The following is a 13827-nucleotide window of genomic DNA, read 5'->3' as shown; positions in this document are numbered from 1 at the left end:
AACAGAATAGTGAAGCACCGTCAATCAAGTGGAGGCTTTGGCGAAAAAGGAAGTAGTGAATTTTAAAGGGGAAGCAGGACAATTGCATGAGGACATATTGGCCTTACCAGTGACGTTATCAAAAGAATTGAGCAAATAGTGCCCCGGAAACAAATGAACTGGGATAAATTAACCACCTGTAAACAGGACGAAGCTGAGTTGGTAGAAAAGTACTTCACAAGGAAATAAGAGGTGGTCTCCTCATACAGTTGTATGGATCTAGGTACCATAGAAGGGCAAACAGCCTTTTGTTTACATTTTGTGGAAGGACTGCTCCCATACTTGAAAAATGGCATACACAGATATGAATCAACATGGCCCATGCATACTGCGACTCAAATTTTGACTATCGCCAGATATTATGCGAATAGGCATATAAAAGAAAAGGCTGAAAAGGAAAGAAGATGTACAGATTTAAAGAAAAAAGTATTAATGCATCAAACATTTCCAGAACAAGACAGAGGGAGAGGTATGTCACCGGGAAGAGGAATATTGAGAGGAATGTATAGGGGTAGAGGGGCAAGTGCTCCTCCAACATACAGAGGAGGAATAGTGGATAATGGATGCCATTATTGCAAATGCCCAGATCATTGGATTCAGGGATGTCCCACGCATCCAAGGGGAAGAGGAAGGTCGGTGGGACGATGAATAACAAGGGGCAGTGAGAGTCTGTTTGATCGTAATAATGCAGAAACAGAAAACCAGGGCCAAGGACAGTCTTAATCATTTTGATCCAAGGCACGGACAGCAATATTCTGCCAGGCACTATTATGAAGACCAGCCATATCCCGAGTTTTATGCAACATAGGGTTGCCCAGGAGAGGGGAAAGGCGGAGTACAAATACCTGTTGACCCACAGGTCTATATGTGGAATTTTGCATTGCTGAAAAGAAGCGGAAGTTCCTTTTAGATACAGGAGCAAACAGTACTTCTATTTCTCACAAATTAGTGCCTTCAATACCCCTCTCTGTGAAAATTAACACCTCAGTGGGATTTTCTTATAATCCAGTACATAGCCCAGTATCAGATGCCATTCCCTTTCAGATGGGGACCATTTCCTACATGGCTCAGTTTGTTGTAACTGATAAATGTGCTTTAAATAATTTGGGCATGGACTTATTGAAACGCTTGCATGCAAACATTTACTGTTCTTCAGATGGTGTCTACCTCACTTGCTCTGCTGAATCCTTAGCTAAATGTTATGTTTCCATCACTAACACTTTACCACCTGCACTTGAGAAAATGGATAAAAGGGTGTGGGCATCCGGTAAAAATGATGTAGGATGTATGGAAGTAGATCCAATTCGAATTCATGTTAAGACCAATGCCATACTCCCAAGGATACCCCAATACAAAATATCCCTGGAAGGATTAATAGGGATAAAAGGAGTGTTTCAAGATTTGCTGGCTAAAGGTATAGTTAAGGAAATAGCAGGGAGCCCATGCAATATCCCAATTTTGCCAGTGCGGAAAAAGAGGAAAGGCAAGAAAGGCTCAATTATTCAATGGAGAATGCTGATAGATTTGCACGCTATCAATAAAAATGTGGTGCCCCAGTTCCCAGTTGTTCCAGAAATGACATCACCTTTTACTTTGGTTCCTCTCTCCGCACAATACTTTATGGTCGTGGACTTAAAGAATGCATTTTTCAGCATTTCAATACATGAGGACAGCCAGTACCTTTTTGCCTTTAGCATAGATGGTCACTCATTTTGTAGAGCACCCCAAGTATACACAGAGACCCCAAGTATTTACAGCCAGGCATTAATAACACAATTGGACACGTTTACCCCATCTCCAGGCACTGTGTTATTGCAGTATGTTGATGACTTACTTAAAGGTGCAGATACCAAGGAAGGTTGTGTGGACTGCACCATGCGCCTGCTGGAGTTTTTAGCTCCCTGGGTACATGAGGTTCCCCAAATAAGCTACATTTTTGTCAACAGCAAATTACCTATGTAGGTCTTTTATGAACTAAGGGAGAGAAAAGTTTGCACCCGCAACTAATACAAATGATACTTAACATGCACACAGCAGGAGGTGTGAGGATTTGTGGGGATGACTTTATTCTGTAGGCAATAGATTCCAAACTTTTCTAAGAATGGATTGTGTCCTCCCATGTATTCCTCATCTTTGATATACTCCGATATCCAGCTTGCAGCTCAAACATTTCTCAGCAGATGGCGCCATGTGTCTTCACTGTCGACCTTATGTCTTTCGAGGGCCTCGCCTCGATCCTCCTGGAGTATGACGTTGACGCTGGTAAAAGGCGTACACCGCACCCGTTGCCTCAGTGCAGTTTTTCTGAAAAGCTGCTCGAAACAGTTCTTCGTCTCGGCGTCAAGATTTCGACTTTATCTAAAAATGTCGACTCATACCGCGAAAACGGGTTTGAAGGGATGTGCTGAGTGTTCGGCTAAGATATCTACAGCCAATCCTCATCGGGTATGTCTCTGGTGCCTGGGGTCGCGCCACATTGTTGACGATTGTGGCTTGTGCCCGTCTATAACGGGAAAAGCTTTAGCAGACAAGAATGGGAAACTTGCTTTGGGCAAACCATCCCCAAAGTCATCTTCGGTAACCCACACAAACAAATCTGAAGATAAGAGCCCAAGGGAGAGATCTCGACACCAGGCCAAGAGGCACGGTAAGCGCGCTAAGTGTTCAAGATCTCGTCATTCCTCTTCATTGTCTTCGAGGAGATCTAAGAAAAGGCGTCATCACTCCATATTGTCTTATACAGATTCCTCGACCAAAGGGGAATGGGTAAGCTTTCCGAAGAAGGGGGCAGTAAAGCAGAGCTGGAAAAATTCTGCCTGCAAATGTTGGAAGTGTTTGAGAAGGCAGCAATGTCAGCCCCTTCCAAGAACTCACTAGAGACTCCCAGCCCCATCACGCCGAAGGCCGACAGGGCGTCGATGAAATCCGCTGACCACATGCCCGAGAGCCTAGACAGCAGGTCGTCGAAGGATTCGAGACCTCGAAGGCATCTTGTGCGCCTCGAAGGGATACTCCTCCTCCGACCCACTCAGCACTTTCGAGCTTGTCTAAGTGATTGGAGTCGAGGCCTCGACGTGCCTTTTCGGATCCATCTAAGGTTTACAAACCACAAGACAGAAGAGACTTTTTTAAGTCTATGGCCTCTATTTATGCTAAGGATGTGTAGGAGGAAGAAAGCCCTAATTGTGGTTTTGGCCAGCAATACATCACTCTTGGTGTTCCAGAAGAGTTGATATCCCAGGAATCAAGAACAAGGGACCTTGTGGACACCCTAAAGGACACCAGTGGTCCGGATACTTCACCAGAAGTTGATTTTGGCACCCCTGAAGGCTCAGGACATGCTGATGCTTTTTTTTTCTTTTTCTTTATGTAGTGGCACCATGCCCTTCATTTACTGAATGCTCCGGCTTTGTACAACATGTTTACAGTGTGTGTGTGTGTGTGTGTGTGTGTGTGTGTGTGTGTAAATCAGTAAAGAGGTGGAATATGGCAGAAGGAGGGGATGGATGCACTGGATAAGTTTGGCTACAGGGCAGTGTGGCTTAGAGCAGTAGACCTCATCTCAAATAACAACAAAGGTATGCTCTTCCCTTTAATACATCCTGCATTTGGTTCTAAACTGCGCAAGTCAGCAGTTAAAGGTGCTGGAATACTGAGTTAAAAATGCTGATGCTTCTTATAGATCACTAATGGCAAAAGTTATAGAATACCTGGGCTGGTGTAGATCATCTGTTGAGTATTAACAAAATGACTTGACTGATACCTTGGATAAGGGGCCGCCTAACGTCCCAGTCATTCTTTTTCATGCTGCACTCAAGAATAGGGTGTTGGAGAACTGGAAAAGTTCAGACACCATTCCTTCAGTTCACAAGGACTTCACTAAGAAATACAGACCCTCATCAGTAGATCCAGAGTTTCTTTACAAACATCCAAGTCCTCAAATCCTTGTTGTTCAAGCAGCCACTGCTGCTTCTAAGGGAGCAGCCTGTCCCACGATTCCTACAGACAGGGAGGATAAAGGGCTCAATGCTATTGGAAAGAAAGTTTTTTCTTCAGGGAGTATGACACTGAAGGCAGCCAATGCAACTTGTGCTCCAGCAAAGTTTACCTACACTTTGTCAAAGGTAATTCCCATGGCATCGAAGCACATCCCAAAGGGTGAAGAAAGGGATGGTTTTATGAGCATTGTTCAGGACGGGAAGGATGCTATATGTCAGTCCTTGCAGTCAGGTCTGGACACTGCATACTGTATTAGCCATTCTATGGCTGCTGGTACAGTGCTTGGATGTTTCGCCTGGCTAAGAAAATCAGGGTCTGCTTCTGATGTGCAATCCAGACTGATGGATATGCCGTTTGAAGGGTATAATTGGTTTTGAAAAAAAGCAGACGAAAGCCTGGAGAAATCGCAGTCCTCTAAGGCAGCAGCAAAATCTAGTATAGGCATTAGGCAACCCCAACAAAGTCGACCAACTCTGTCTTCTAATGTGGGATGGAGAAATCATTAAATTCGATACTACTGCTCTGTTGGGAGGGCAAGAGGTCAGTTTACGCAAAGGGGACAGAGAAGACAACCATAGGGTGGCCCAGGTCATTCGAGCATAGGAGCTGCTACAGCATCTGCTTTCTTTCCTTCTGCACCGGCCAGTGCCCCAAAACCGCTTTGAAGACTTTAATCATTTGTCTACAGTGGTCGGCAGGTTAGCTCACAAGCATTACAAAAGTTGATTGGGCTCTACAAACTTTTGCCAGTGCCTACTGAAGAAACCACCAAACTGTCCCCCAGAAGGCCAGTCCTTGAAAGTACCAGATCCACTCCTCTTACAGGAAGTTCAGACTCTGTTGTAGAATGGTGCAATAAAACAGGTACCTGTAGCGGAAGGAAATTGAGGCTGGTACTCTCCTTATTTTCTGATCACGAAAAAGGATGGAGGGTTGCGACCCATCTTGGACTTGAGATGCATGAACAAGTTACTCGTGAAGCACAAGTTCAAGATGGTCACTCTTTCGCAGAGTTTTTAGATTTTTAGATCTCCCGTCGATACTAGGTGAACCCACACCGACTGCAGCAATTGCCCCTCCGACTACTACCAACAACCTGGACTTATTAACCCAAAAAAAGAAAAAGCTCATCGGAACCGGATTCCCTGGACAACTCATGGTTGAATATCTGAAAGCGGGGGTCATTCGAGAGGGGTTACAGATCAAAAACATATCTCATCTTTTTAGATAACGCTACATTTTTGATTAATTTCAGCCGAGTGGGCAATAAATGCTCTCGGGACTGGGTAATCCTAGTTATAGCCACGGCAGAAGAGGAGGCAAAACAGAAGATCTAGCCATCCTCGAAAAGAAAATTCAGGATAATCTGCCATCCCTGAAACTAAAACACTACTAGAGAAAATACAAAAAAATGTGTATCCTTCTCCAATTCCTCCAATAGCAGTGATGCAGGATCCACAGGGAGCCTCCCTAGTAATAGAGGTAGTAATCCACAAAGAGATCAGTTTTTTCAAGGACTGGGCAGATGTGGAAAGACACAACCAGGTAACCACGGTATGCAAACCCGGCAATGGCAGCCGCCTCCGCAGACTTGGTAATTTCAATTTTCAACTTAAGTACCCATAATCTCACATCTATTGAAACAAGTCTCCTCAGCAAAGGGTTATCCTTTGCTCCAGTCAATCGAGCAGACCATTTCAAGACTGAAATTGAAATGCGCAATTTCTTTCGTAATATGAGATTAAAATACTTTTTCCGTGATAAGGAATGATCTCGGAACACCACAGGGCTAAAACTTCCATCCATTTTTATTTCTTTATCCTCTATGGTCTCTCCTGAGATAATAAGCTTTGAAAATAAAATCCTCCGTGAGATGAACCACCTTGTCCAGACAACAAATCAATGCAAAAGACAATTTGTCAAAAAAGGAAAGAACCGCACTAAAAAATCTTGAAAGCAATGAGTTATTTGTCATCAAACCGGCTGACAAAGTAGGAGAGTTTGTGCTATGGGGCACTAATTTGTACAAAATGGAAGTGAAGAAACAACTAGAGAACAGAAGATTCTATAGACAACTTCCTAGTAATCCGACAAACACCATATTAGATGAGATCATTAGCCTCATGACACACACTCTAAATGAAGGCTGGATTGATGAGGACGAAAAGGCATATCTCATTAAACAAAATCCCACCATTCCAGCCTTCTACTGCCTCCCCAAAATACATAGACGCCACTTATCCACCAGGGCGTCAGATTGTGGCAGCACTCGGCTCTTTACTTTGAACCATTGTCGATTTATGCAGACTTCTTTCTGAGAGCCTTTGTTAAAATCATGCGTTCCTACGTCCAAGATACAGCTAACATGATTAAAATTCAGAGTGACCTAGAGGTGGTCTCCACTGACATTCTTGTCACGTTAGATGTGGAGTCTCTATATACAAGCATTCCTCAACTACACTGCATTAATTTAATGCACACATACCTGGAAAAGAGAATAGATTAAAAGGTTCCATCGCTGTTCATTACAGAATGTATTAAATTGGCCCTTACTAACAACTACTTCATCGTTGAAGGGATGTTCTACCAACAGCTACACTGTACCAGTATGGGCGCCTGATCTGGCAAACCTATTTATGGACGATCTAGAGCAGAGATCCATTTATCACGACAAAAACCCATTTAAAGAACAAGTGCGAGCACGGCATCGGTACATTGGCGATGTTTTCCTTCTTTGGCGGGGCAGCAGGGATAATCTTGTAAAATTCCTAGAATGACTAAATACGCAAGATCTATGCATTAGGTTTACCATGACTTCCCATACAGAAAAAAATCGCCTTCCTAGATCTAGAAATATATAAACATCTGGAAATCGGTTAGGTACCAGCCAACTGATAAGAACACATTGTTATCATTCAACAGTTTTCATCCCCAGTCTCTATGGGAGAATATGCCCTATGGGTAATTCTTGTGCATCAGGTGCAATTGTAGCACAAAGGAAGACTTTGATATCAACAGTAAAAATCTCACTATGAGATTAAAAGACCGTGGATACCCGGCACATACTGTCCGCAGATCTATGAAACATGCTTGGAATGCTAATAGAGAACAATGCCTCGAACGTCAACTGAAAGTTAAAGAAAATAAAATGACATGCGTGTCACGTTTTCACCGATCAGTAATGATCTATGCAGATGTATCCTTAAAAACTGGTGCATGATCCACGAGACAAACTCGTACACACCTATGAAGTTAAAGAACAAACACAAAATCTCACCCAAGCCACCCTGTGGAATTTGCCTCCGGTGGTTAGGCATTTTAAATGCGGAAATTGTTCCGTCTGCCGCCGCACGAGTAACCTGAAGGAACTCGACCTAAATGGACACAATTGGCAATTAAAAAATGTCACCAATTGCAATACACCCTGGGCAGTATATGGCATCAAATGCCTGTGTGGACTATTGTACATTGGTAAGACAAAGAGACCGATCAAACAAAGAATCTGCGAACATCGATCCTGTTTATAAAATGAGCTACAAGTGGTTTATTTTTCAAAGGCCAAACACAACGCAGTAGACGTACAATGGTTTGTTATTCAAACAATATGCATGTAAATGCGAGTAGCCTAATTTTATGCCTACTCCTCCATCTGTTAAAAATTCTTTCCTTTATAAAATGTTCAGCTTGCGCCATATGCAGATTAGATCCAACTCTTGATCTAACATTTTGGAGTCGTCCATTAACAGCAAGCACGCACTAAAACGGATATAGCAACCTAGACTTACAAAGTCACAATACACCCAAGATGGCGGCGCTATATAGCCACCCGTAAACGCAGTGTGCTGCGACAGCAGCACACAACACAGATAGATAGATATCTGTCTTGATCACTCGCGGCCGCGTCTGAACACTGACAAAGGCTGTCTGGCTTGCTGTAGGAATACAACAGCTCCGTATAACAAAGTAATTCCTGCGTGTGGTTTAATGTAGACGCGGGCGGTATTACATATCCGTCCGCAATTAAAATCATACAGTGCCTAAACTAGGGTTAGCTACGAGTCATAATTCTTTGTTGATAGGAACTTGGGGAACTTGGCGTTCTACATCCATACGCGTCACACATTTATTACGTACATTTCGGATGTAAGAACACAGAATTGGAGTGTATAACGGACAGGATATACAGATGAAATGAAGGTAAACACTATCGCGCATTTGTCTGACGCATACTCTTTCTAACTAATACATGTACCAAAATGAAGTGCTTAAAATCTTTGTTTATAGATTTCTTCATTGAGACTGCTAGATGGCTTAACCTTTGATGCTATGCAGTTACATGAAACAAACTGAGAGAAAAGGGAAGTTACATTAATTGCTTTCCCTCATCTAGAGTCACGAACAAATTGATAATAAGTGATGACAAAATGCCAAAATGAACAAAAATGATCGTCAGTACTCCAGATAATTCTTCGCATGCCGCCAAAGAAATTGAAATGTCTGTGTTGAATGTCGCAACATCACCTATTAACATAAAAGTTCACAATGATTTTTCAAATTTAGATTGGTTGACCAATTCGGTTTCGTTTTGGTTTTTTAGATTAACAAGACTAGAAGATTTCTACCAAGTGTGCCATCTTCAAATCACCTGTGCTACCACAGTGTCCTGAAGACGGGTCCAAAAGACGCTTAAAATCAGACTGAACCAGTTGCATACTGTCTGTATAATTGCTTGAGACCCAGAAACGCATCTTGGTGTCGACTAAGTTTAAAGAATATAATAGAGTTAAGAGTTTTTTTGAAAGACCTAGGAAAAAGGTTTCTCTCACTCTTTTACTAACCTCACTAAAATGTCGTGATGTTTAAAAAAATTAGCAAATGAATGTTGGGTGTCACCACCCTAGTGACAGTCATTGGTCTTACCACTTGTAGGTGGTTTTTATGTTTATATTTTGTATTTATGCTGATGTTTTGTTTATACTGATTAAAATATGTGAACTCAAAGCTCTTTGTCTATACAAATGATGACATATCCGGCTTGGTGATAGTTGTGTACTTGTTTCGGCCCTTTGCATGTGAAGGTGGGAAGCTGTCCTTTGTGGATTTTTGTATAAGCTATTGTGTATCCGTCCTCCTCCACACATCCTCCAAAAAAGAGGACAGTGTATATTCTTGGCATGCCAAAAGACAGGTGAGGTTATTGGTATGGAAAAGGCTAAAAGAACTTCGTCAGAAGATCATGGCCTCTAAGGGCAGTTGCCTAAAATACAATCTAAATCCATGGATTAAAAATGCAGATTAAAACAGCCCAAGGGATGCTGACCTCTGCAATAAATGTTCAGAATCTCCCACTATCATAATGGAAGTGACAGTTGGATGCAAATTTGGAAATACATTAAACACAGGAACAGTTCCTAACATGTTCTCACATGTGAAAATGTACCCTGAGTGTATAGTGACTGCCAGTTACCCCAAGTGTTTTCTAGTCGATGGTTACCAAAGGCCTCAGGTGCTCCATTCTGTGGAAAATGTCAGGCTGTTGGGTGTCAAAAAAGACAGCCAACTTGCAAATGTTAACATTGAGATATAAAGTTCTACTCCTGACTCCCCTCTGTTTTCTATGAAATGTAGGTCATTCACACTGTTATCGCGTGTCTCCAGCATTGACTGCTGGTCATGTTACCATTTCTTTGGTTTCTAGTTTTACTTTTGGACATTAGGTACCTTACTCCCTCCACTATTAGCTCAAGCTTGTGGCTTGAGAAGCATCCACCACTTCATCTTACTCCATGCTCAGAATATCATTGCTAGCGTTTTGGGTGCTACAAGGTCCAGTTTACTGTGTCCAGGTGCTCTTTTCATACACTATCACACACTCTGGCAATTCCTTCTTTCCTTCGGTTCCTTACAGCTTACTTGATTTCCCAAAATGTGTCTCCATATTCTCTCCTCTCCTCCAGATCAGCCCATGTTCAACTCTCACAGGGGGTTCCTAGCTCACCTCATGTGGTTAGTGAGTACTGTTGGGTCTCATTGATCTGCTATTTGGCAACACATATCTGCTGCTCCCTATCTCATAAAGGCGATGGGTCATGGCTGAACTTCCTCTTTCAGCACATACAACACCCTTTCTTTACTTGCACAGGTTTCCTTTTAAACCATTCTTCACAGATGAATTCTCATCATGGCTGCGTTTTGCATGTTTTAATGTTGGCGGAGCAGCTCGCTAAATTGATCCCTGACAAATGTGAAAGAATGTTCTGGCACAAGCAAGGCAGTCATTGGAATCTTCATTGACCAAGAAATTTAAATGTTGAGATTCTTGTGGAGGCTGCTAAATGATGCCTCAGGTTGGGTGGGAGGGACATTGTGGTCCTGTAATCTTTTACACTTTGGAAAAGATTAATATGATGGGAAAGAATTGAAGTAATTTGATTGTTCAAATAACTATTTTGCTTTAGTTACATTTATTTATGTATAGTTTATCAATCAATGTCATTTGGGTGAGAAGGTAAAGAGCAATTTGATTTGCTTAATATTTACTAGATTGCTATGACTTATTTAATTGATTGGAGGGAAGAACTGTGAGCTTTCATGTTTTGTTTGATATGGAAACACAGTGGATGGAGAGCACTGCTCTTGTAGTGGGAACCAAAGGTGTTAATCACTACAAGAATTGTAAAGGCTTCAGGAAGGCTTTTCCTTTTGTTGTGAAAGCATTGGACAAGGACGTCTTTGAGGGAGCATTTTGCGATCGTTTTCTAGTTTAGAAGGATGTAAAGAAATTGCATAATCCCATGAAAAAATATATTATTTGGGTGCTAGTCTACTCACCAGAAAAGGATGGGTATTTGCAAATTAAAAAACACATTTCCATATTATGAGATTGAGGATATTGCCAGTTTGGTAAAGTGTAAACTAGTGAGATCAGTCATGTTAGAGCAGTTCAGGATGTTGCAGTAGTTTAAGGGAGTTGTTTGTTGATGAGCCCTAGTGAGACTTAGTCGCTCAAACTAATATTGAGCTAGAAATGCAAAAGACAAGAAGTCAACTCTTGGTTAAAGCAAAGCATGATTTCTTTGGGAATTGTGGTAAGTGAGATCAGTAGTTTCCTCTAATTATGTTTGACAAGCTATAAACGAATAACTAAGTGATGCTATCAGATAGAGGTTAGTATCAGTTTCTTGGAAAAGAGAATGGCTTAAGCCATATTCTTTTAATGATAGGAATTTTAAGATTTATTTTGTTTGGCGAGGTCTGCAATAAAAAAGGCAGTAAACTAAAGGAGCAACAGCTTTGGAAAATACAGGAGAAGGTGCAGGGGCTATGTTTCAGTTACGACAGATCATGTATATGTGTGTCAGCTTCTAAGAGATTATCATCCCAAACAAGAGTAAGGATTTTTGCAAAGCTGGCTTGGGTAGAGTTCTCGTTTACTATCAAAAAATGTGTTAATTTCCAAAAGTGGTTGGAACTGAATAATTAAAAATTCCCAAACATTCTGGCAATAGGGCACATTTGGTAAAGAGCTTTTTTTTCTTTTCTTCCCGTAAAAGGTGGTGTGATGAAGATCCGTTCCTATCCCTTGGGGTAAGGGATGTAGTGGTGCAAGGGGTTAGGTGCCACCACCCACAGTGTGATGTCTAGCCCACGGGCCGTGAAGAGGATACCCAGGCCAACGCCACCATGCCCGGATGTGGATGCAGAGCCTCTCCACATCCTGCCACAAAATGGTGTTATCCCTTCTAGGGACTTTGAGAAATAAAGCTCTGGGGCGTGCTGTGAGACCCACTCAGAGATTGGGACAAATTGTGGAGGTCAACCGTAAAAAAGGGAAGACATAACAAATGCACACTTTTTTGCTGGATCAAATTACAGCCAAACCATGTCAATCAACTTCACATTTAAATATTTTAAACACAATACTATGTGTATATTTATTATTTCATGAAAGAGGTTTATACAATCAAATTTCTTTCGTTCACTTTACATCCAAATGAAATCTTTATGTTTATATACCGTAAATCGTAGCATACTTGATTCTTAATAATAACATGTTCAACATAACCTTTTCAACGAAAACAAAATACCACGTAAATTCCTCATATATCCTTCTATGTAGGTAATGTAATGTTCAAATTGTACTGATATCCTTTAGGTGTTGTTTCAATTAATGCTCCCAATCTGAGCCTTTAGGGTTTTAACCTAGGTCTTCCACTACGCGTTTTGGGCGATTTGTCCGCCCTTCTTCAGGTGGGGATATCAGTGTTTCCCTGTCTTTATTCTATAAAGTAAATATATATCAATTACTCCATTTGTTTCTCATTCATTGTACACATTTTTAAGACTCAATGCACTGTACTGACCTTGCAAGGGTAAACCCAAGTGCGGCAACTGCTGCTTTCTATGTTATAGCAACATCTTTCCTCGTATGTCTATTTACACTTTCTCTGGGGCTTTTTTTGGAAAAGATAAAATACTATTTAAAATACTATTTATACACTTTCTCTGGGGTTTGGAAAAGATAAAATACTGTCAAAGATAAAATACTATTTCAGTAATCTCTCCTTTAGTTACTGACACTAATATGTACAACTTGCAAATGTAGTTTGATCACGAGTGGGACCAGTCGGTAAGATAAGCGCTGGGCCCCACTCAGTGATCAGAAAATCGAAAAAAGTAATTTTGTATATATCATTACACTTACACCATGCTAAAGTCACTGTAAACTTTGTTCTAAGGAACCCTTTCGCTGTGTGATTACGTGTCCAGTATCAGATAGGGTAGCCCAGTTATCCGTGTGGTGAAATTCTGAGTGACCCTGGAAGGATTTAACCCACTCGGAGATTCCCAAGATAGTCCTGCAGTTCTATAAAGGCTGACCTTCCTGTCACCGGGGAGTAGGGTTTCGTGTGGAGAAGGATTTGGAGAGAGACTCTGATTTGGAGTGAGACTCTGAAGCCTTTTATTCACATTAAAGTGGAGGCTCACTCGGAGAGGCAGAGGGAAGTTGCGGCAGAGGAGCTCAACCACCTTCACCACCCATTGAACATGGGTGAGAACCAAGAGGGCGGCAGGCATCTTCGTTGGCTCACCCCACTGAAGCACACAGCAAGGGGTGGGGCTGAGAATGTGTTGGGAGCTCACAGAGCAATTCTCGTAAACCAATCCAGAGTCAGCATTCACAACTGCCCAGTTGAACTGGGGTCGTCCTGAGAGATGGGGCTGGGTCACTGTTTAAGGTTTGGCTGAAGTGTGTGGGTGTCTGAAGGTTCGCATTTGGTGCAGATAGCGAGAGAACAGGAAAAAGAGTATGAAGAGGAGAAGAAGTGAAAACGAGCAAGTCTTTTTGAAAGAAGTAGAATGATGAAAAGGGAGGATGAAGATGAACTGGAGAGAGTAGGTGGTTGAAGGAGTGGGCACATCGGGCCCTGAGAGGAATAAGAAGACTGGGTTTAGTAGGCAACCCTTGAGCCTGTGAAGGGTGAGCCTTGGATGTTTGTTGGAACCAGCATGTGGCAGAGCATCGGGAAAAGCATGCGATACAGGAAATGTAGACTAGGACAGATTCCTCCTAGGTTCAGGCACATGGCGAGGCATTGATTGAGGGGAGTGACAATGACAGTGGGTTGATGAAACTGAGAGCTAGAACCCTAGGACCGGAAGATTGTGAGGGTCTTAAGCACTGCCCTTGGAAACACAAACAGATGGAACGATCTTCCCACCAAACCAAGCCCACAAACAGCAAGATGAAGAAAGAAGTGTAGGGGAACTTTAACCCTGTGACTTAGG

At 42.0% G+C, this 13827-nt stretch overlaps 1 protein-coding gene across 3 annotated transcripts in view; it reads left to right on the top strand.

Annotated features, from left to right (window-relative positions):
- The window catches only part of INTS7 (integrator complex subunit 7), a 673605-nt gene that overhangs the window by 86159 nt on the left and 573619 nt on the right, over positions 1-13827 (top strand). The window lies entirely within an intron of this gene.

Source organism: Ambystoma mexicanum, chromosome 4q (genome assembly GCF_040938575.1).
Source record: "Ambystoma mexicanum isolate Mex_15411 chromosome 4q, UKY_AmexF1_1, whole genome shotgun sequence".
Taxonomy (NCBI): Eukaryota; Metazoa; Chordata; class Amphibia; order Caudata; family Ambystomatidae; genus Ambystoma; species Ambystoma mexicanum.
This window is presented reverse-complemented; position numbering and strand designations above follow the sequence as displayed.